This window comes from Arachis ipaensis, chromosome B2, assembly GCF_059453495.1.
Source record: "Arachis ipaensis isolate K30076 ecotype BB chromosome B2, ASM5945349v1, whole genome shotgun sequence".
NCBI lineage: Eukaryota > Viridiplantae > Streptophyta > Magnoliopsida > Fabales > Fabaceae > Arachis > Arachis ipaensis.
This window is the reverse complement of record NC_142437.1, coordinates 105,983,843-106,007,474: the sequence shown is the minus strand read 5'-3', so window position 1 is coordinate 106,007,474 and position 23,632 is coordinate 105,983,843. Positions and strand designations below refer to the sequence as shown.

Sequence of the window (23,632 nt, the reverse complement as noted above, 5' to 3'; positions counted from 1 at the left end):
CATATCGGAAAAATCATGGAAGTCTACGTAGACGACATCTTAATAAAGACACAAAGCAAAGAGACATTACTGTCCGACCTGGCTCAAGTATTCGGCACTATAAGGAAGCATGACATGCGACTCAATCCCGTAAAATCCACCTTTGCGGTAGAAGCGGGCAAATTCTTAGGTTTCATGCTCACACAAAGAGGAATTGAAGCAAATCCGGATAAATGCCAGGCCATACTCAACATGAAGAGCCCAACTTGTGTCAGAGAGATACAACAACTCAATGGGAGATTAGCAGCTTTATCCAGATTCTTAGCGGGATCAACGATAAGATCTCTCCCCTTTTACGCCACTTTAAGGAAAGGAAAGAAGTTCGAATGGACAATGGAATGCGAGCAAGCCTTCCAGGATTTCAAAAATTTTTTGGGACGACCACCTATCCTAACTCGACCACGAGAGGAAGAACCACTCGTATTATACCTCGCGGTAGGAAGTCAAGCAGTAGCATCAGCACTGGTTCGAGAGGACGACAAAGGGCAACAACCTGTATACTTCATTAGTAAAGCGCTGCAGGGATCCGAGCTGAACTACCAAAAAATAGAAAAGTTTGCCTACACTCTCATACTGACATCTCGACGACTTCGCCCGTACTTCCAGGCTCACACCATTAAGGTTCGGACCGACCAGCCCATAAAAGGGATACTGCAGAAAACAGATCTAGCAGGCAGAATTTTACAATGGGCAGTCGAGTTATCTGAATTTGACCTCCAACATGAAGCTCGGACAGCCATCAAATCACAATACTTGGCCGACTTCATTGCAGAATTCACAGATACCCTGGAAACCCCCACAGAATGGAATCTCTACGTGGACGGGTCTTCAAATAAGACTGGAAGCGGCGCAGGTGTGATAATAGAAAGCAACCAAGGAACCCAAGTTGAGCTTTCCCTCAAATTTGGATTCCCAGCCTCAAACAACCAGGCGGAATATGAAGCGTTACTAGCTGGTTTGAAGCTGGCTATGAAGGTTGGAGCTCAAAAACTCAACATCTTCAGCGATTCACAAGTAGTCACCTCACAAATAACAGGGAGCTACCAAGCCAAAGATCACACCATGAAAAAGTATTTGGATAAAACCAAGGAACAGCTCGGACAACTCGGGGAATATAAGATCTGCCACATACCCCGCGAACAAAATGCCCGAGATGATGCACTCTCAAAACTAGCCAGCACCAAACCAGGGGGCAACAATAGAAGCCTCATCCAGAAAATGCTGCAGAATCCATCAATCTCGGAAGAGGAAAAAGTCCTAGACATAACAAGTCAGGATCAAGGATGGATGACCCCCATAATTAATTACCTCAAAACAGAAACACTCCCCACAAATGAGAAGGAGGTAAAGAGGTTAAAACGGGAGGCTTAGTACTACACCATGATAAACAACACCCTATATAAAAGAGGGATTTCAATACCACTACTAAAATATGTGCCGACCTCCAACACAAGGAAAGTTTTAGAGGAAGTACACAGTGGCATTTGTGGTAATCATCTCGGAGCACAAGCTCTCACCAAAAAAGTACTCCGGGCGGAATTTTATTGGCCAACTCTACAAAAGGAAGCTACAGAGTTTGTAAGGACATGCCCACCATGCCAGAAACATGTCAACTTTCATATCGCCCCGCCAGAAGAGCTCATCAGCGTAACATCGCCTTGGCCATTTGCAAAATGGGGACTCGATCTTCTCGGACCCTTTTCCCAGGGATCGGGACAAGTTAAATTCCTTATAGTCGGGGTAGACTATTTCACAAAGTGGATCGAGGCAGAGCCCCTAGCCAACGCCACTACTCAAAGGAGCCGGAAATTCCTATATAGGAATATTGTCACAAGGTTTGGGGTTTCATACTCCATCACTACAGAAAATGGCACCCAATTCACAGACGCGGGCTTCAGAAAGTTAGTAGCCGACTTAAACATAAAACACCAGTTCACCTCTGTTGAACATCCCCAAGCCAATGGACAAGTCGAAGCGGCCAACAAAGTCATATTGGCTGGGCTGAAACGGAGACTACAAGAAGCAAAGGGAGCCTGGGCCGAAGAACTCCCACAAGTCCTATGGGCATATCGAACAACGCCACATTCCACCACAAACGAATCACCATTTCGACTAGCATACGGAGTGGAGGCAATGATCCCAATAGAGGTCGAGGAAAGGTCGCCTAGAATGGTTCATTACAATGAGGAAGCCAACTCCCAACTTCAAAGGGAAGAGCTCGACCTACTTCCTGAAATCCAAGAAAAAGCTCGGATCAGGGAAGAAGCACTAAAACGTCAAATGGCTTCCAGATATAATCAAAAGGTAGTGCCGAGAGGTTTCGCTGAGAATGATCTCATCCTAATCCGAAATGATATTGGAACAACTTGACCCGGAGAAGGAAAGCTGCCAGCAAACTGGAAAGGACCCTACCGAGTCATAGAAGTACTTGGGAAGGGCTACTACAGACTGTCCGAACTCGAGGGACGAGAGCTTCCCAGATCATGGCACGCCTACAACCTAAGAAGGTACTATAGCTAGAGAAGGTAAAAGATCTCATCATAGGAGGCACTCTTTTTCCTGAAAAAGTTTTTTAATGAGGCACCAAGTTGAGATTCAGAAATTATCCGACTTAAATGGATGAAAAAACTCCCACATGTATATATTTGCACTTTCTTTTTAAATAAAACATATTTTAGATATTCTACAAATTTTCAAGACGCATTAATCTGAAGTATTCATCGTCCGATTATAAAGCAACAGATCGGCAGAAAAGTGAAAAACAGATTCACTACACGATCACGATAAAGACCAATAGAGATGAAAACGCGATTCATCTAAAGGTCGACCAAACAAAGATAGAAACCACCTTCTACAAATCGACAAGATGAACACAGAATAATGCAAGAAGTTATCGAAAGTGATCCGGAAAAAGAACCTGACGAGGTCTTATGGATTGCTAAATAATAACTTAAAGACTGGCCGACGTTAAAAAGTCGGACCAAGTCAACCCAAGTTATCAGCAAATCCCTGGAAAGAGGTCTGGCCAACCTTATAAAAGAGGAATTGCTATAACTTAGAAGAGATCGACATGACGAAGTCGGTTTCCTACGAAATACAAGTTATAAAAGTAATCCCTGAAAGAGACCTGACAAAGGTCCAAGAAAGAGGATTACAAAATAACTTAGAAGAGATCGACATAAAGAAGTCGATCTCCTACAACGGACAAGTTATAAAAGTAATCCCTGAAAGAGACCTGACAAAGGTCCAAGAAAGAGGATTACAAAATAACTTAGAAGAGATCGACATAAAGAAGTCGGTCTCCTACAACAGACAAGTTATAAAAGTAATCCCTGAAAGAGACCTGACAAAGGTCCAAAAAAGAGGATTACAAAATAACTTAGAAGAGATCGACATAAAGAAGTCGGTCTCCTACAACGGACAGGTTATAAAAGTAATCCCTGAAAGAGACCTGACAAAGGTCCAAGAAAGAGGATTACAAAATAACTTAGAAGAGATCGACATAAAGAAGTCGGTCTCCTACAACGGACAAGTTATAAAAGTAGTCCCTGAAAGAGACTTGACAAAGGTCCAAAAAAGAGGATTACAAAAATAACTTCGAAAAGGACGACGCAAAGAAGTCGGTCTCCTACAACAGACAAGTTATAAAAGTAGTCCCTGAAAGAGACCTGACAAAGGTCCAAAAAAGAGGACTACAAGAATAACTGAAAAGAGGACCAACGTAAAGAAATCGGTTATGGATGGCCAAAAATAAATACAAGTAAGAGCCAGTAAACCGAAACACGAGTTGGATCGACACATCCACAAAGGATGAAAGCTACAAAGTACAAAGCAATCCAAAGAGGCCGAGCAGCAAGGCTTTAGCATTCTCAAAACCCAGAAAGGTGCCAAGACAAGTGCAAACAAGCATGATATAAAATACAATATTATAAACAAGCTTCAGGATCAGGCCCAAAGCTTGAAAGCTACTTGTTGTTTTCTCAAAATAAAAAGTTGCTAAACAAGCAACCAGAAGGAGTATCAAACAGTCAGCAAAATATTCAAATTACAGAATAAAGAGTTTAAAAAAGCCCACAAGTCGGGCTATCTACACAAACATCCAAGAAAAATCAGCTGAGATCGGGAGCCTTCTCGGTAGTATCAATCTGGGGTGAAGGAGGGCGAGCTTGGAGAGGCACTGCATCCACCGTACCGTCGTCCCTATTCAGAATTTGACAATCAGGATCTAATTCTGGACGAGCAATCCCAGTAGGAGGAACTATAGAGGTCGACACTTTAGCAGCAGGCGCAGAGGGAGGTTCGACATTATCATCATCTTGGTCGTCGGGGACAGTCTTACCATCCCTCACAATGTTGTCCAAGCTAAAAAGAGTAAGATCAACCTCAGGAGCGAGAACTTGAACCTGCTCCTTCAAATTATCATAAGCAGCGTTTACGCTGCCGACAAGGTAACCTTGGAGCTTGGAATAGTCAACTCGGGCAGATTCTAACTCCTCCCTCAGACGTATCACCTCACGATAAGATGTGACATAACTATCTTTATGCCTCAGCGCAGTGTCCTCTGCCAATCTCACAGAAGCCACCAGGGCAAGAGAGCTAGCCTTTTCGTTCTCCAGATCCTTCTCCAGTTTGGCTACTTTCACCTCAAGCTCCTCTTTCAAGCCCTTCATCCGGTCGAACTCCTGTTTTGCCTCCTCCATGAAGGCTTTGGTGGCATGGAGAGGAAGATTTTGAGCCGTCCGGTACAAGGCAGCTCCCATATGTGCCATTTTTACACTACTCCGAGTTATAAACTCCAAATGATGAAGGAGAGATACATCATCCATAGGGAGGACACCGTATGGACCGATCTATTGATCTACGAACTCGACCGCGTCAAAATCAGGAGCATCAAGGTTGAAAGGATCAATTGTTTTTTGTTTCTTGTTGGGAGGAGCACCAGAAGTAGCAGCGGAAGACTGCGGAGGCTCGGCCAGGCGAACCCTAGGAGTGGGAATTACCCTCCTCGGGCCAGGAGAACTCGGCACGGGCGGCTTCACAGGAACTTGGGAAGATCCCTTTCCCGCCACCTTGGCCGAGATATTTTGAGCAGCTGCAGCCTTCTTTGCTTTCTTGTAGGCCTTCATGGAATCGTTGTTTTTTGACATCTCTGAAAATACAGAATCGACCACAGCAATGGGTTACAATTACAAAAAGAAGAAGCAAAACTAAAAAGCAAGTATAGAAACAAGTCAGACAGTACCCAAAGCAGTTCGAATCAAAGATGGATCACTCAAAAATCTTTTCGTATCAAGATGGGGTGGTTCCCCCCATAAATCTTCAAGAACAATTACAAAAGCCTGCTCAACCTCGTCAAGCATCTCCCAGGTATAGCAAGACACTCTCATATTCTTTTGCCATTCTAGAGGAAAGGCAGGCTCATCATTTTCATCAAGAAAAAAGGGGCGGGCCCCCTCAACAGCACGGACTCAGAAGAAATAATTCTTAAAATCTTTAAAAGACTCATCGTACATGGCAAAAACTTTATGCCCCTGGGCTGACCTGAAAGAAACCCAGGAAGCTTTCTTTTTGGAAGACCCTCCGGGCTTGGCAGAAACAAAAAGATAGAGGAAAAGAGTCTGAGAAGGTGTTATGCCTAACTCTTGGCAAAGCAGCTGAAAAATCTTGATAAAACCCCAGGAATTCGGATGAAGCTGGGATGGGGCAATATTACACGACCACAACAAGTCGGTCTCGAAAGCAGTAAAAGGAAAGGTAATGTCCAACTGGCTGAAGAAATATTCATAGGCGTAGAAAAAGGGACGCTCCCCCTCGACAGAAGTAGGAAAGCAAACCCTCTCGTCAGAGTCGGGTGCCACAAGCTCATAATCTCTCTCTCGGGCACCACCACCACAAACCCTATGACGTTTCCTCAGCTCTACACAAAACTCAGCATCCACAACAGAGACACACATTAAGACAAGGGAGTCCAGCCAATCGGACATCCCCTCGGGAACTTTAGAAGACATCTCTACAATGTTATGACGAGAAGACATGAGGCCAACTAATCCTACAATAAGAAAAAAAGATTGGATTACTAAAAAACATCTCGGACGAGGGAAAAAATAACTCGACTAATATGATACAGAAGAACAAATAGAAAAGGAAAACCCCAAGACTCAAACCAAAGCCCTGGGGTATCCTTTGGAGGCAATAACAAAGCAAGGATTCAGGAAAAATCTACAGTTTACGTCCATCTCTCAAACAAGGAAAGTCAAACCACAAACATTTCAGAAAGTCAAAACACAAAAAGCCATCAAAGCCACTATCTTTTTACAGTCTATCAGCAAAAAGCATCAACAACATCAAACACGCCAAGCGAAAATCGTCAAAGGCACAACCTTTTTTCAGAATCAAACAAAATCATCATTAAAAGCACAAACAGAAGCAGTGATTGTTCATACCTTGGGTCGAGCTATCCGACCTGGGATGATTCGAGAAAAAGCGACCAAACCTCTTCAGGTCAGACTATCCGACCTCTTCTCAAAGAGCTCGGCCAAATCGACAGAAGAGCCCAATTAAGGGCCCAAACAGAGGAGCACGACCCGAATCCTAAGGCGGCCTAAGCCTATAGAGATGAAGGCGGTTCCGTTGAAAGATACGCTGACCTCAACTCAAAGATAAAGATAAGATAAGATAACTAACTTATCTTATAAAAAAGGTCACATCTCACCATTATAAATACACTGGAGCACCCAGGTATAACTCATACTCTGATTCTACATAACACCTGTTTAATACCCATGCTAACTTAAGCATCGGAGTCTCTTGCAGGTACCCCCACCCTTCGGTGATAGAGGATCAGCAGCATGTCCAAGTCCAAACAAGTCGGACGTACCAGCTCCAGCCTCCCTTCACTAGCCGGACACATCGGTTCCGACCATCACTGAGGATCCCGTCCGAGATCGACCTACAGTTTCAGGTAACCCTCGGAACATTGGCGCCATTGCCGGCGAACCTGGAAGTCATCCCAACACCATGGCAGACAACTATGACAACGATCACGATTCAGATCTAGAAAACAGAACGCCGCACAAAAACGCGGACACCCCACTAAAAGACACCCCGGAATCCAATGGAGACAAAAATCCAGCAAACCCGGGGGCAATAGAAGTACTTCAAGATCGCTTGAAGCAGCTTGAAAAAGAAACCCAACAACAACGAGAAATCGGGAAGGATCTACAAAGAGAGATACGGCGACGTCGAGAATTGGAAGAAAAATTACAACAATTGGAAGCCAATCTCAAATCGAAGGCCCCTCGGATCACTCCTGAGGAAAGCTCAGGTAAAGAACAGGATCCATTCACCAGAGAGATCATGAAAACCAAAATCCCAAAGGACTTCAAACTCCCAGATATAACTTTATATGATGGCACCACAGATCCCAACCACCATCTCAGCAATTTCAGAAGCAGAATGTACCTTACTGACGCCTCAGACGCAGTTCGCTGCAAAGCTTTCCCAACAACTCTCACAAAGACGGCAATCCGATGGTTCGACAACTTACCTCCAAAGTCCATCCCAAACTTCGACGACCTGGCCAAAAAGTTCCTGGCCAGATTCTCTATCCAGAAAGATAAAGCCAAGCACGCCCCCAGTCTATTGGGGATCAAGCAAGGAGATCGGGAGAGCCTCCACAACTACATAGAAAGATTCAACAAAGCATGCATGGACATACAAAGCTTACCAACAGAGGCCGCCATCATGGGACTCATCAATGGCCTACGAGAGGGGCCATTTAGCCAATCTATATCAAAGAAGTACCCTACCTCATTAGACGAAGTACAGGAGCGAGCAGAAAAATACATCAACATAGAAGAAAACGCTCAATTAGGAGAAACCTCAAAATCTGGAACCCCTACCGAGATAAAGACAAATAGAAAGAAGACCGACAAGGGGAGAAAATTAAAAAATACCATAATTATACTCCCCTCAGAGCATCCCTAGTCGAAATATACAAAGAGGCCTACCATACAGAAAAGATTCCCCCAGCACGGCCCCTCAAAGGAAAAAGAGGAGGAGGAAATCGGAAGGAATATTGTGAATATCATCGGGTCAGAGGACACGCCACCAACGAATGCTTCGACTTGAAAAATATCATAGAAAAATTGGTGAGGGAAGGAAAATTAGATCGATTCCAGGCCACCCGAGATGATGATCAAAGAAAAAGACGAAGAGATGAAGATACCGAACGAACAGAACGATCACCTCGGACACCAGAAAGACACGTCCACATGATACATGGCGGATTCGCAGCAGGAGGGATCTCCAAATCTTCCCGCAAAAGGTATCTCAAAGAAGTGTGTCATGTCGAAGGAGAGGAGGAAGCACTCAACATCCCAGCAATAACATTCACTAAGGAGGACGCGTCCGGCATCATCACAGGACACGACGATCCCATGGTCATCACCATCATATTGGCAAACGCCAACCTACACCGCACCTTAATAGACCAAGGGAGTTCTGCTGACATATTATTCAAGACAGCCTTTGATAAACTCGGCTTAGAAGAAAAAGAACTTAAGGTATATCCAAACAGTCTGTTCGGGTTAGGAGATACCCCGGTTCGACCACTAGGATATATATCACTACATACAACCTTCGGAAAAGGAGACCAATCCAGGACCCTCAAAATAGAATACATCATAGTCAATGTAAGTTCAGCTTACAATGCTCTCATAGGTCGGACAACACTCAACCAACTCGGTGCAATAGTCTCGACCCCACACCTATGTATGAAGTTCCCAACCCAAAAGGGATAGCCACGATAAAAGCTGACCAAAAGATGGCACGTCGCTGTTATAACGAAAGCCTAAACCTCAGAGGCAAAGGAGAATAGTTCCACGCAATCGAGTTGGGCGGAGTTCAACGACGAGAAAATCTTCGCCCCCAACCAGAAGGTGAGATAGAAAAAATTCAGATCGGGGACACCTCGGAAAAAACAACTAATATCGGCACAATCCTCAAAGGAGGATTAAAAGAATTGCTAATACAATTTTTACGAGATAATGTCGATCTCTTCACATGGAAAGCCGCGGACATGCCAGGCATAGACCCTAAGCTAATGTGCCACAAGTTGGCGGTCTATCCAGGATCTCGACCGGTGCAGCAGAGACGAAGAAAGCTTGGGCCAGAGCGATCCCAGGATATGGAAGAGCAAGTACAAGCACTGCTGGAAGCCGGATTTATAAGAGAAGTCAAGTACCCACTATGGCTAGCCAACGTCGTCTTGGTGAAAAAGTCGAATGGGAAGTGGCGAATGTGCACCGATTACACCGATCTCAACAAAGCTTATCCAAAAGACCCATACCCACTTCTAAGCATTGACGCTCTGGTAGATACTTCCTCTGGATATAAATATCTCTCGTTTATGGACACATACTCGGGATACAACCAAATCCCCATGTACCCACCAGATCAGGAAAAGACCTCGTTCTTAACACCAAAGGCAAACTACTGCTACATCGTGATGCCTTTCGGTCTCAAGAACGCAAGAGCTACTTATCAAAGGCTAATGAATAAAGTCTTCTCAGATCACATCGGAAAAATTATGGAAGTTTATGTGGATGACATGTTGATAAAAACGCAAACCGAAGATACATTATTATCCGACTTGGCTCAAGTGTTTGACACCATAAGGAAACATAACATGCGACTCAATCCCACAAAATGTACCTTCACAGTAGAAGCAGGCAAATTCTTAGGTTTCATGCTCACACAAAGGAGAATTGAAGCAAATCCAGACAAATGTCAAGCCATACTCAACATGAAGACCCCAACCTGTGTCAAAGAAGTACAACAACTCAACGGGAGATTGGCCTCCCTATCCTGATTCTTAGCAGGAGCTGCGATAAGATCTCTCCCCTTCTATGCCACTCTAAGAAAGGGAAAACAGTTCGAATGGATGATAGAATGTGAGCAAGCCTTCAAAGACTTCAAGAAATTCTTAGGACGGCCACCTATCCTATCTCGACAACGAGAAGGAGAACCGCTCATATTATATCTCGCAGTAGGGAGCCGGGCAATAGCCTCAGCACTAGTCAAAGAAGACGAAAATGGGCAACAACCCGTCTACTTCATTTGCAAGGCACTACAGGGATCTAAACTGAACTACCAGAAAATAGAAAAATTTGCCTATACTCTTATCCTAACATCTCGACGACTCCGCCCGTACTTCCAGGCTCACACTATTAAGGTTCGAACTAACCAGCCCATAAAAGGAATATTACAGAAAATAGATTTAGCAGGCAGAATTCTACAATAGGCAGTCGAGTTGTCAGAGTTTGACCTCAAATATGAAGCTCGGACGGCCATCAAATCACAGTATCTGGCTGATTTTATCGCAGAATTCACAGATGCCCTAGAAACCCCCACAGAATGGAATCTTTACGTGGACGGTTCTTCAAATAAAACTGGAAGCGGTGCGGGCGTGATAATAGAAAGCAACCAAGGAACCCAGGTTGAGCTCTCCCTCAAGTTCGGGTTCCCGGCCTCAAACAACCAGGCGAAATATGAAGCGTTATTAGCTGGTTTGAAGCTGGCTAAAGAAGTCGGAGCTCAAAAACTCAACATTTACAGCGATTCACAAGTGGTCACATCACAAATAACAGGGAGCTACCAAGCCAAAGATCCCACCATGAAAAAGTATTTGGATAAAACCAAGAAACAGCTCGGACAAGTTGGGGAGTATAAGATCTGCCACATACCCCGCGAACAAAATGCCCGAGCTGACGCACTCTCAAAACTAGCCAGCACCAAACCAGGGGGTAACAATAGAAGCCTCATCCAGGAAATATTGCAGAACCCGTCAATCTCAGAAGAGGAAAAAGTCTTGACCATAACAAGTCAGGACCAAGGATGGATGACCCCTATAGCCAACTACCTCAGAACAGGAATGCTCCCCACAGAAGAAAAGGAGGCAAAGAGGTTAAAAAGGGAGGCACAGTACTACACCATCATAAACAACATCCTGTACAAAAGAGGAATCTCAACACCTTTACTAAAATGTGTGCCAACCTCCAACACAAAGGAAGTGCTAGAAGAAATACACGGCGGTATTTGTGGCAATCATCTCGGAGCACGAGCTCTCGCCAAAAAGTACTCTGGGCGGGATTTTATTGGCCAACTCTACAGAAAGAAGCCACAGAATTTGTAAAGACATGCCCACCATGTCAGAAACATGCCAACTTTCACATCGCCCTGCCAGAAGAGCTCATCAGCATGACCTCGCCTTGGCCGTTTACAAAATGGGGACTCGATCTTCTCGGCTCTTTCCCACAGGGATCAGGACAAGTTAAATTCCTCATAGTAGGGGTAGATTACTTTACAAAGTGGATCGAGGCAGAGCCCCTGGCCAATGCCACCGCTCAAAGAAGCCGGAAATTCTTATATAGAAACATTGTCACAAGGTTTGGGGTTCCATATTCAATAACCACAGACAATGGCACTCAATTCACAGATGCAGGCTTCAGAAAACTAGTAGCCGACTTGAATATAAAGCACCAGTACACCTCCATCGAACATCCACAAGCCAATGGGCAGGCCGAAGCTGCTAACAAAGTCATATTGGCCGGATTAAAATAGAGATTACAAGACGCAAAGGGAGCCTGGGCAGAAGAGCTTCCACAGGTCCTGTGGGCATATCGAACAACGCCACATTCCACCACGAAGGAATCCCCCTTCCGATTAGCATACGGAATAGAGGCGATGATTCCAGTAGAGATTGAGGAAGGGTCGCCCAGAGTAGTTCACTACAATGAGGGAGCAAACTCCCAACTTCAGAGAGAAGAGCTCGACTTATTACCCGAAATCCAAGAAAGAGCTCAGATCAGGGAAGAAGCTCTAAAACGCCGAATGGCTTCCAGATATAATCAAAAGGTAATGCCGAGAAGTTTTGCAGAAAATGATCTCATCCTAATCCGAAATGATATCAGAACAACTCGACCAGGAGAGGGAAAGCTGGCAGCAAACTGGAAAGGACCCTACCGAGTTGTAGAAGTACTTGGAAAGGGCTACTACAGACTGTCTGAACTCGATGGACGAGAGCTTCCCAGATCATGGCACGCCTGCAACCTCAGAAGGTACTACAGTTAGAAAAGATAAAAGATCTCATCATTGGATGCACTCTTTTTCCTGAAAAGGTTTTTTAATGAGGCACCAAGTTGAGATTCAGACAAATCCCATATGTACATATTTGCTTTTTTCCTTTAAATAAAATATATTTTAGATATTCTACAAAGATTTCAAGATGCATTAATCTGAAGCATTCATCGTCCGATTATAAAGCAACAGATTGGCAGAAAGTGAAAAATAATTTCACTGCACGATCATGATAAAGACAACCGTCTGATAAAGGTGAAAACGCGATTCACCCAAAGGACGATCTAGAGACGACAACCACTTTCTACAAATCGACAAAGATGAACACAGAATAATGTAAGAAGTTATCGAAAGTGATCTAAAAAAAGAACCTGACGAGGTCTTACGGATTGCTAAAATAATAACTTAAAGACTGGCCGACATTGAGAAGTCGGACCAAGTCAACCCAAGTTATAAGTAAACCCTGGAAAGAGGTCTGGCCAACCCTATTAAAGAGGATTACTTTAACTTAGAAGGGCTCGACATGACAAAGTCAGCCCAAAATGAAAATTTATAAAAGTAATCCCTGAAAGAGACCTGACAAAGGTCCAAGAAAGAGGATTACAAAAATAACTTAAAGGAGAACGATATAACGAAGTCAGAATCCTACTACTAACAAGTTATAAAAGTAATCCCTGAAAGAGACCTGACAAAGGTCCAAGAAAGAGGATTACAAAAATAACTTAAAGGAGACCGATATAACCAAGTCGGACTCCTACTACTTAAAAGTTATCAAAATAGTCCCTGAAAGAGATCTGACAAAGATCCAAGAAAGAGGACTACAAAAAATAACTTAAAGGAGACCGGTATAACCAAGTCAGACTCCTACTACTTAAAAGTTATCAAAATAGTCCCTGAAAGAGATCTGACAAAGATCCAAGAAAGAGGACTACAAAAAATAACTTAAAGGAGACCGGTATAACCAAGTCGGACTCCTACTACTTAAAAGTTATCAAAATAGTCCCTGAAAGAGATCTGACAAAGATCCAAGAAAGAAGACTACAAAAAATAACTTAAAGGAGACCGGTATAACCAAGTCGGACTCCTACTACTTAAAAGTTATCAAAGTAGTCCCTGAAAGAGATCTGACAAAGATCCAAGAAAGAGGACTACAAATAACTTAAAGGAGACCGACCTAACGAAGTCGGACTCCTACAACTGGAAAGTTATAAAAGTAATCCCTGAAGGAGACCTAGCAAAGGTCCAAGAAACAGGATTACGAGAATAGCTTAGAAGGGGACCAACGTTAAGAAAGCATACAAAGCAAAGAAAACCAAAGAAACAAGTTGGACCCCCACAACCACGACCTCAAAGGATTCAAGCTACAAATAACATAACAAAACCAACCCAAGGAGGTCGAGCCGCAAGATTTCGACATCAGCAGAAAACAGAAAAGATGCCTAGTCAAAAAAACTACTTTTTACAGAGTTATAAGGCCTCGAAAGGCCACCAAAAACTATTATAAAAAAGATAGCGAGCTATTGTTTGTTTTTCAAAATAAAAGTTGCTAGATAAGCAACTAAGAAGTATCAGCAAATAAATAAAATAGTTCTAAAAAAGCCCACAAGCCGGGCCAACTATACAAATTTTAAGAAAGATCAACAAGCATCAGGAGCCTTCTTGGCAGCATCAGGACAAGGAGAAAGAGGGCGAGTCTGGATCGGCACAACATCCACAGTTCCATCCTCCCGATTCAGGATCTGGCAATCCGGGTCGGGCACAGCGGGAGGAACCGAAGAGGTCGGCACTTTGGTAGAAGACACAAGAGGAACGACATCATCATCATCACCCTCATCATCAGGGACAATCTTGCCATCCCTGACAATATTATCCAGGCTAAAAAGGGTGAGGTCGGCCTCGGGAGCAATGACCTGAACTTGCTCCCTCAAGTTCTCATAAGCAGCAGTCACGCTGCCAACGAGATGACTTTGGTGCTCAGCATAATCTTTCCGAACACTGTCAAGCTCCCCCCTCAGGCGCATCACTTCCCGATAAGATGAAAGGTAACTCTCCTTGTGCATCAAGACTGCATCCTCAGCCAACCTCAAAGAAGCCGCCAATGACTGAGAGCTCGCCTCCTCATTCTTCAAGTCCTTCTCCAGCTTGGCTACCTTTGTCTCAAGCTCCTCCTTTAGCTCCTTCATCCGATCAAACTCCTGTTTCGCCTCCTCCATAAACGCTTTAGTAGCGTGGAGAGGGAGATTCTGAGCAGTCCGATATATGGCAGCCGACATGTACGCCATCTTCACATGATTTCGGGCCATGAATTCCAAGTGATGGAGGATGGACACATCGTCCCTGGAGAGAGTGCCATAAGGACCGATTTGTTGATCTACGAATTCAATAGCATTAAAATCAGGAGCATCGAGGTCAAAGGGCTCAGCAATCTTTTGTTTTTTATTGGGAGGAGCAACAGAAGGAGCAGCAGAGGTGACATGAGGATCTACCAAACGAACTCGGGGTGTAGGGATCACCTTCTTCACCCCGGCGAAACTCTGCACCGATGGCTTCTCGCGCACTTGGGAAGATCCCTCCCCGGCCGCCTAGGCAGCAGCGTTTCTGGCAGCAGTCGCCCTCTGCGCCCTCTTATAAGCTTTCATGGATTCATTATTCTTCATTGCCTCTGCAAACAAAACAGAAAACTCAGCTACAAGTCGGATAAGTCGGAAAGGACAGCTACAAGCAACATAAACAAAATAATAAAAGAAACTCAAGATACCCAGTTCAGTTTGAAAAAGAGTAGGATTTGTTAGAAATTTCTTTGTGTCAAGATGGGGAGGTTGACCCCAGCGTTCTTCCAAGATAGTCATAAAGGCTCGCTCAGCCTCATCCAACATTTCCCACGAATACCTGGAGACTCTCACATCTTTTTGCCATTCCAAGGGAAAAGCAGGTTCGTCATTCTCATCTAGAAAAAAGGGCCGAGCTCCTTCAACAGCTCGGACCTTAAAAAAGTAGTTTTTAAAATCACGGAACAACTCGTCAAACATGAAAAAAACCTTCTTCCCCTGGGTAAAACGAAAGGAGACCCAGGCCGACTTCTTTTTTACCACACCGGGCTTAGTCAAGACAAACAGATAAAAAAAGAGAGATTGGGAAGCAGGAATACCAAAACCATCGCATAGCAATTGGAAAATTTTAATAAAACCCCAGGAATTGGGGTGAAGTTGAGAAGGGGCAACATTACAAGACCATAACAGGTCGGTTTCGAATTTGGTAAAAGGAAGGGTGATACCCAGCTGACCAAAGAAAAAATCATAAGCATAAAAGAAAGGGCGACCATCAACAACTCGAGTCGAAAAGCAGACTCTCTCGTCAGAAGAAGGAGGGACAAGTTCATAGTTCTTCTCATCACCAGAATTACTACAGACAATGTGAAACTGCCTAAGCTGAGTACAAAATTCATAATCAACCAGCGAGACACACATAAGAACCATGGAGTCCACCCAATCAGCCATACCCGCGGGAACCTGGGAAGGCATTTCGACAACGTTATTTCGGGAAGACATGAGGTCAACTAAATCCTACAAAAAGAAAAGAAGAATGGATTACTCAAAAACATCTCGGACAGAGGGCAAAACATCTTGACGGGTGGATAAACAAAAAGGGAAAACCCCAAGACTCAAGACAAAGGTCTTGGGGCATCCCTTGGAGGCAGTAAACAAGCAAGGTTTTCAAGTTATTTCTACGGCCTACATCCCAGCACTCATCAAAATAAAATCCAGAAAGAAGACAAAGGAAGCAAAAACGCAAAAGGACCACACTTCTACAGTTTACCAGCAAAAAACACTACTTCTACAGTATATCAGAAATGTCAAAAAAGGCCAAGCAGCAAAGGCGCAAACTTTCTTTTGAAATCAAGCAAAAAATCATCAGCCAAGGCACAAACAGAAATGGCGACAACATGCAAAAGAAAAAGATTCAAGCAACAAGAAAAAGATTCGCACCAAAAAGCAAAGAAATTTCAGAGCATGCAACAAGTCAAGCATGATAAAAAATAGAAAGATCCAAACTTTCTCCAAAAAGAAGATCAAAAGGAAAACCCCATCGCAAAGTCAAAAACAACGAGGAAAATACGAAAGGGGACCAACCTGGAGACGGAAGAAGCTTCGAGGAAGAGTAGAAGCGCAGAGATAAAGGCTGCCCAGAAAAATGCCAAGCGACGAAAGCAGAAGCGCAAGCGAAAGACAGAGAGCAGATGAGAGAAATAAAAAATGAAAGACCAAAGGGAGAAGTTACGAAGAAGAAATGAAGAAGAGAAACCGTTTTTGATCGCGAAATTCAAAATAAAAGCCAAGAGAGAATGAAGGGCAAATTAATGCCAATTAAATGTGGATATTAAAACCGCTTGCGTTCCGAAAAAAGCGCTAATACAAAAACGCGCGCTTTTAGAGGAAAACGTTCTACATTCAAAAAAGACACTTTACAAAGAAAGGAATCGACAAATGCTTGAGTTCGACTTTAAGAAGGACCGAAGTCAAAGACTCGACCTCAAAAAGAAGATCGAGCTCAAGCAGGGGCACTGTTCATACCTTGGGTCGAGCTATCCGACCTGGGATGATTCGAGAAAAAGCGACCAAACCTCTTCATGTCAGACTATCCGACCTCTTCTCAAAGAGCTCGGCCAAATCGACAGAAGAGCCCAATTAAGGGCCCAAACAGAGGAGCACGACCCGAATCCTAAGGCGGCCTAAGCCTATAGAGATGAAGGCAGTTCCGTTGAAAGATACGCTGACCTCAACTCAAAGATAAAGATAAGATAAGATAACTAACTTATCTTATCAAAAAGGTCACATCTCACCATTATAAATACACTGGAGCACCCAGGTATAACTCATACTCTGATTCTACATAACACCTGTTTAATACCCATGCTAACTTAAGCATCGGAGTCTCTTGCAGGTACCCCCCACCCTTCTGTGATAGAGGATCAGCAGCACGTCCAAGTCCAAACAAGTCGGACGTACCAACTCCGGCCTCCCTTCACCAGCCGGACACATCAATTCCGACCATCACTGAGGATCCCGTCCGAGATCGACCTACAGTTTCAGGTAACCCTCGGAACAGTGATAAACATGCAAAAGCCTTAAGAACATCAAGCAACAGGAAAGATGAAAAGGTTCATGCAAAAGGGCGAAGAAACTCCTAGAACACACACTACAACAGTAATCAGGCACAACAAAAGCAGAAAGATCCAAACTTTCTCCAAACAAAATCAAAACTTTCTCAAAATCAGACATAAAAAAGTGACACGGAAAAGAGAAAGGAAGAAAAACCAACCTGAGCGAAGAAGCCTCGAAGGAGATTGAAGACGGAGAGACGGAATCACCCAGAAAAACTGCCAAATGATGCCGCAACTCAAGAAACACAAAAGGCGAAAATAGAAAAACGAGAGAGTAAAAGAGAAGTTACAAAGAGAAATGAAGAAGAGAAACCGTTTTCTGTGAGCAAATTTCAAAATAAAAGCCAAGGAAACGGGGCAATTAAAACCAATTAATGAAGGTATTAAACCCTCGCACGTTCCCAAGAACAGAACGCTACTATAAAAGCGCGCGCTTTCAGAGGAAAACGTTCCACATTCAAAAATTCTACAAAAAGAAAGAAGTCAACAAATGCTCGAGTTCGGCTTCACCAAAGAAGGACCGAAGTCTAAAGACTCGACCTCAAAAAGAAAGACCAAGCTCGAGCAGGGGCATTGTTCACACCCTGGGCCGAGCTATTCGACCCGAGATGTTTAGTGACAAAGCGACCGACCTCTTCTCAAAGAGGTCGGCCAAATCGACAGGAAAGCCCAATAAAGGGCCCAAATAGAGGAACACGACCCAAATCCAAAAGCCGTCCAAGCCTATAGAGATAAGGGCGGTTCCCTTGAAGATAAGCTGACCTCAACTTAAAGATAAAGATAAGATAAGATAACTAACTTATCTTATCTAGAAATGTCACTCTACAACCACTATAAATACACTGGAGCACCCAAGTATAACTCATACTCTGATTCTACAATAAACCTGCTTAATACCCGTGCTAACTTAAGCATCGGAGTCTCTTGCAGGTAAACCCCACCCTCCGGTGACCAAGGATCAGAAGTGCAGCCAGTCCAACAAGTTGGACACAACAACTCCAGCCGCCACCAGCCAGCTAGACACGTCATCTCCGACCAGTTCAGAAGATCTCATCCGAGATCGACCTACAGTTTCAGGTAACCCCCGGAACAACCACTCAAAGGCAAAAAAGGGGGAGGAAACCGGAACGAATACTGTGAATACCATCGAGTCCGTGGGCATTCCACCAATGAATGTTTTGACTTAAAAAATGTCATAGAAAAATCAGTAAGAGAGGGAAAATTAGATCGGTATCTGGCCACCCGGGACGATGAACAAAGAAAAAGGAGAAGGAACGAGGATGTCGGACGAACCGAGCGATCACCTCGTACACCAGAAAGACATGTCCATATGATACACGGAGGGTTTGCAGGAGGAGGAATCTCCAAATCATCTCGCAAAAGATATCTCAAAGAAGTATATCATGTCGAAGGAAAGGAGGAAGCACCCGACATCCCTGCAATTACGTTTACCAAAGAAGATGCATCCGGTGTCATCTCGGGACACGACGATCCCATGGTCATCACCATTATACTAGCAAATGCAAATCTCCACCGCACACTGATAGACCAAGGGAGCTCCGCCGACATCTTATTCAAAACTGCCTTCAACAAGCTCGGTTTAGAAGAGAAAGAGCTTAGAGCATATCCAAACAGCTTGTTCGGACTGGGAGACACCCCAGTGCAACCACTGGGATACATCTCACTACACACAACCTTCGGAAAAGGAAACCAATCCAGAACACTCAAGATAGACTACATCGTGGTCAACGTGAGTTCAGCCTACAATGCCTTAGTAGGTCGAACGACATTAAATCAACTCGGCGCAATAATCTCAACTCCACATCTATGCATGAAATTCCCAACTGCAGAAGGGATAGCTACGATAAAAGCAAATCAGAAGATGGCGTGCCGTTGTTACAACAAAATTCTAAACCTCAGAGGTAGAGAAGAAGAATTCCACACAATCGAACTTGGTGGAGTTCAGAGGCGAGAAGAACTCCGTCCACAACCTGAAGGTGAAGTAGAGAAAGTCCAGATCGGAGACATCCCGGACAAAACAACCAATATTGGCACGATTCTAAGAGGAGACATAAAAGAATCACTCGTACAGTTCTTACGAGATAATGTCGATCTCTTTGCATGGAAAGATGCAGACATGCCAGGCATAGACCCCAAACTAATGTGCCATAAGTTGGCGGTCTACCCAGGATCTCGGCTAGTACAGCAGAGACGAAGAAAACTTGGGCCAGAACGATCCCAAGCTGTGGAAGAGCAGGTACAAGCTCTACTGGAGGCAGGATTCATAAGAGAAGTCAAGTACCCACTATGGCTAGCTAACGTCATCTTGGTGAAAAAGTCAAATGGGAAGTGGAGAATGTGCACCGACTACACTGATCTCAACAAAGCCTGCCCAAAAGATCCCTATCCACTCCCAAGCATCGACGCTCTGGTGGATGCCTCCTCCGGATATAAATACCTTTCGTTTATGGACGTATATTCAGGATACAATCAAATCCCAATGTATCCATCGGACCAAGAAAAAATCTCATTCCTAACACCAAAAGCAAACTACTGATACATCGTAATGCCCTTTGGCCTTAAAAATGCGGGAGCTACTTATCAAAGGTTAATGAATAAAGTCTTTTCAGACCATATCGGAAAAAATCATAGAAGTCTACGTGGACGACATGTTAATAAAGACACAAAGTGAAGAGACGCTATTATCCGATCTGGCCCAAGTGTTCGACACAATAAAAAGGCATGGCATGCGACTCAATCCAGCAAAATGCACCTTCGCAGTAGAAGCTGGCAAATTCTTGGGCTTTATGCTTACACAAAGAGGAATCGAGGCAAATCCGGATAAATGCCGGGCCATACTTGACATGAAGAGCCCGACTTGCGTCAAAGAGGTACAACAACTCAACGGGAGGCTGGCAGCTTTGTCCAGATTTCTAGCCGGATCAGCAATAAGATCTCTTCCCTTCTACACCACTCTAAGGAAAGGAAAAAAGTTTGAGTGGACAACCGAGTGCGAGCAAGCCTTCCAAGACTTCAAAAGATTTCTGGGACAACCACCTATCCTAACTCGGCCACGGACAGGAGAACCACTCATACTGTACCTCGCGGTAGGAAGTCGGGCAGTAGCCTCAGCTCTAGTTCGAGAAGACAACAGTGGGCAACAACCCATTTACTTCATCAGTAAAGCATTACAAGGATCCGAGCTGAACTACCAAAAAATAGAAAAATTTGCCTACGCTCTCATACTAACATCTCAACAACTTCGTCCATACTTCCAAGCTCACACCATTAGGATTCGGACCAACCAGCCCATAAAGGGGATTTTGTAGAAAACGGACTTAGCGGGTAGAATCTTGCAATGGGCCGTCGAATTGTCCGAATTTGACCTTCAATATGAAACTCGGACAACCATTAAATCACAATACCTGGCCGACTTCATTGCAGAATTTACAGACACCCTGGAAACCCCCACAGAATAGAATCTCTATGTGGACGGTTCCTCAAACAAAAATGGAAGCGGAGCGGATGTGATATTTGAAAGCAACCAAGGGACTCAAATTGAACTCTCCCTCAAATTCGGGTTTCCTGCCTCAAACAACCAAGCAGAATATGAAGCACTACTAGCTGGTTTGAAGTTGGCTAGGGAGGTTGGAGCTCAAAAGCTTACCATCTTCAGTGACTCACAAGTAGTCACTTCACAAATAGCAAGGAGCTATCAAGCCAAAGACCCCACCATGAAAAAATACTTGGACAAAACCAGGGGACAGCTCGGACAACTCGGAGTATATGAGGTCCGTCACATACCCCGAGAATAGAATGCTCGAGCTAACGCACTTTCAAAACTAGCCAGCACCAAACTAGAGGGCAACAATAGAAGCCTCATCCAAGAAATACTGCAGAGTTCGTCCATCTCGGAAGAAGAAAAAGTCCTAGCTATAACAGGTCAGGATCAAGGATGGATGGCTCCCATAATTAACTACCTCAAAGCAGAAACACTCCCTACAGATGAAAAGGAGGAAAATAGGTTAAAACGATAGGCACAACATTACACCATCATAAACAATACTCTATACAAGAGAGGAATTTCAATACCATTGTTGAAATGTGTGCCGACTTCCAACACAAAGGAAGTTTTAGAAGAAGTACACAGTGGCATTTGTGGCAATCATCTCGGAGCACAAGCTCTCACCAAAAAAGTACTCCGGGCAGGATTTTATTGGCCAACTCTATAAAAGAAAGCCACAGAGTTTGTAAAGACATGTCTACCATGCCAGAAACATACTAACATACACATCGCCCCACCAGAGAAACTCATCAGCGTGACCTCACCATGGCTATTTGCAAAATGGGGACTCGACCTTCTCGGACCCTTCTCTCAGGGATCAGGACAAGTCAAATTCCTTATAGTAGGGGTAGACTACTTTACAAAGTGGATCGAGGCAGAATCCCTAGCTAATGCCACTGCTCAAAGAAGTCGAAAATTCCTATATAGAAACATTATCACAAGGTTCGGGGTCTCATACTCCATCACCACAGATAATGACACACAATTCACAGATACAGGCTTCAGAAAGTTAGTGGCCGACTTAAACATAAAATAACAATTCACTTCCGTAGAACATCCTCAAGTCAATGGACAAGCCGAAGCTGCCAACAAAGTCATATTGGCTGGGATAAAACGGAGGTTACAGGACGCAAAAGGAGCCTGGGCTGAGGAGCTCCCACAAGTCCTATGGGCATATCGGACAACGCCACATTCTACCACAAAGGAGTCACCCTTCCGATTAGCGTACGGAACGGAGGCAATGATCCCAGTGGAGATTGAGAAAGGTTTGCCTAGAGTGGTCCATTACAATGAAGAAGACAACTCCCAACTTCAAAGGGAAGAGCTCGACCTACTTCCTGAAATCCAAGAGAGAGCTCAGATCAGGGAAGAAGCACTAAAACGTCAAATGGCTTCCAGATATAATCAAAAGGTAGTGTCACGAGGTTTCGCTGAGAATGATCTCATCCTAATCTGAAATGATATAGGAACAACTCGACCTAGAGAAGGAAAGCTGGCAGCAAACTAGAAAAGGCCCTACCGAGTCATAGAAGTACTTGGGAAGTGCTACTACAGACTGTCCGAACTCGAGGGGCGAGAGCTTCCCAGGTCGTGGCACGCCTGCAACCTAAGAAGGTACTATAGCTAGGGATGGTAAAGGATCTCAGCATAGGATGCACTCTTTTTCCTGAAAAGGTTTTTTAATGAGGCACCAAGTTGTGATCCACAAATTATCCGATTTAAAAGGATAAAACTCCACATGTACATATTTGCATTTTCTTTTAAATAAAATATATTAGATGTTCTACAAAGTTTTCAAGACGCATTAATCTGAAACATTCATCGCCCGATTATAAAGCAACAGATCAGTAGAAAGTGAAAAACAAATTCACTGCACGATCACGATAAAGACCAACAGAGATGAAAACCAAATTCATCTAAAGGTCGACTAAACAAGGATTGAACCCACTTTCTACAAATCAGCAAAGATGAAAACAGAATAATGCAAGAAGTTATCGAAAGTGATCCGGAGAAAGGACCTGACGAGGTCTTGATAAGATGGATTGCTAAATAATAACTTAAAGACTGGCCGATGCCAAGAAGTCGGACCAGTCTACCAAAGTTATAAGTAAACACTGGAAAGAGGTCTGGCCAACCCTATAAAAGAGGATTACTATAACTTAGAAGGGCCCGACACAACGAAGTCGGCCCAAAACACAAAGTTATAAGTAATCCCTGAAAGAGACCTGAACAAGGTCCAAGAAAGAGGATTACAAAAATAACTTAGAAGGGCCCGACATGACGAAGTCAGCCCAGAACGAAAAGTTATAAGTAATCCCTGAAAGAGACCTGAACAAGGTCCAAGAAAGAGGATTACAAAAATAACTTAGAAGGGCCCGACATGACGAAGTCGGCCCAGAACGAAAAGTTATAAGTAATCCCTGAAAGAGACCTGAACAGGGTCCAAGAAAGAGGATTACAAAAATAACTTAGAAGGGCCCGACATGACGAAGTCGGCCCAAAGCGTAAAGTTATAGAAGTAATCCCTGAAAGAGACCTGCACAAGGTCCAAAAAAGAGGATTACAAAAATAACTTAGAAGGGCCCGACATGACGAAGTCGGCCCAAAGCGTAAAGTTATAGAAGTAATCCCTGAAAGAGACCTGCACAAGGTCCAAAAAAGAGGATTACAAAAATAACTTAGAAGGGTCTGACATGACGAAGTCGGCCCAAAGCGTAAAGTTATAGAAG

General features: G+C 43.9%; 1 protein-coding gene across 1 annotated transcript in view; it reads right to left on the bottom strand.

Annotated features, from left to right (window-relative positions):
- Nucleotides 1-23,632, bottom strand: part of LOC148575118 (uncharacterized) — a 38,715-nt gene that overhangs the window by 5,717 nt on the left and 9,366 nt on the right. The window lies entirely within an intron of this gene.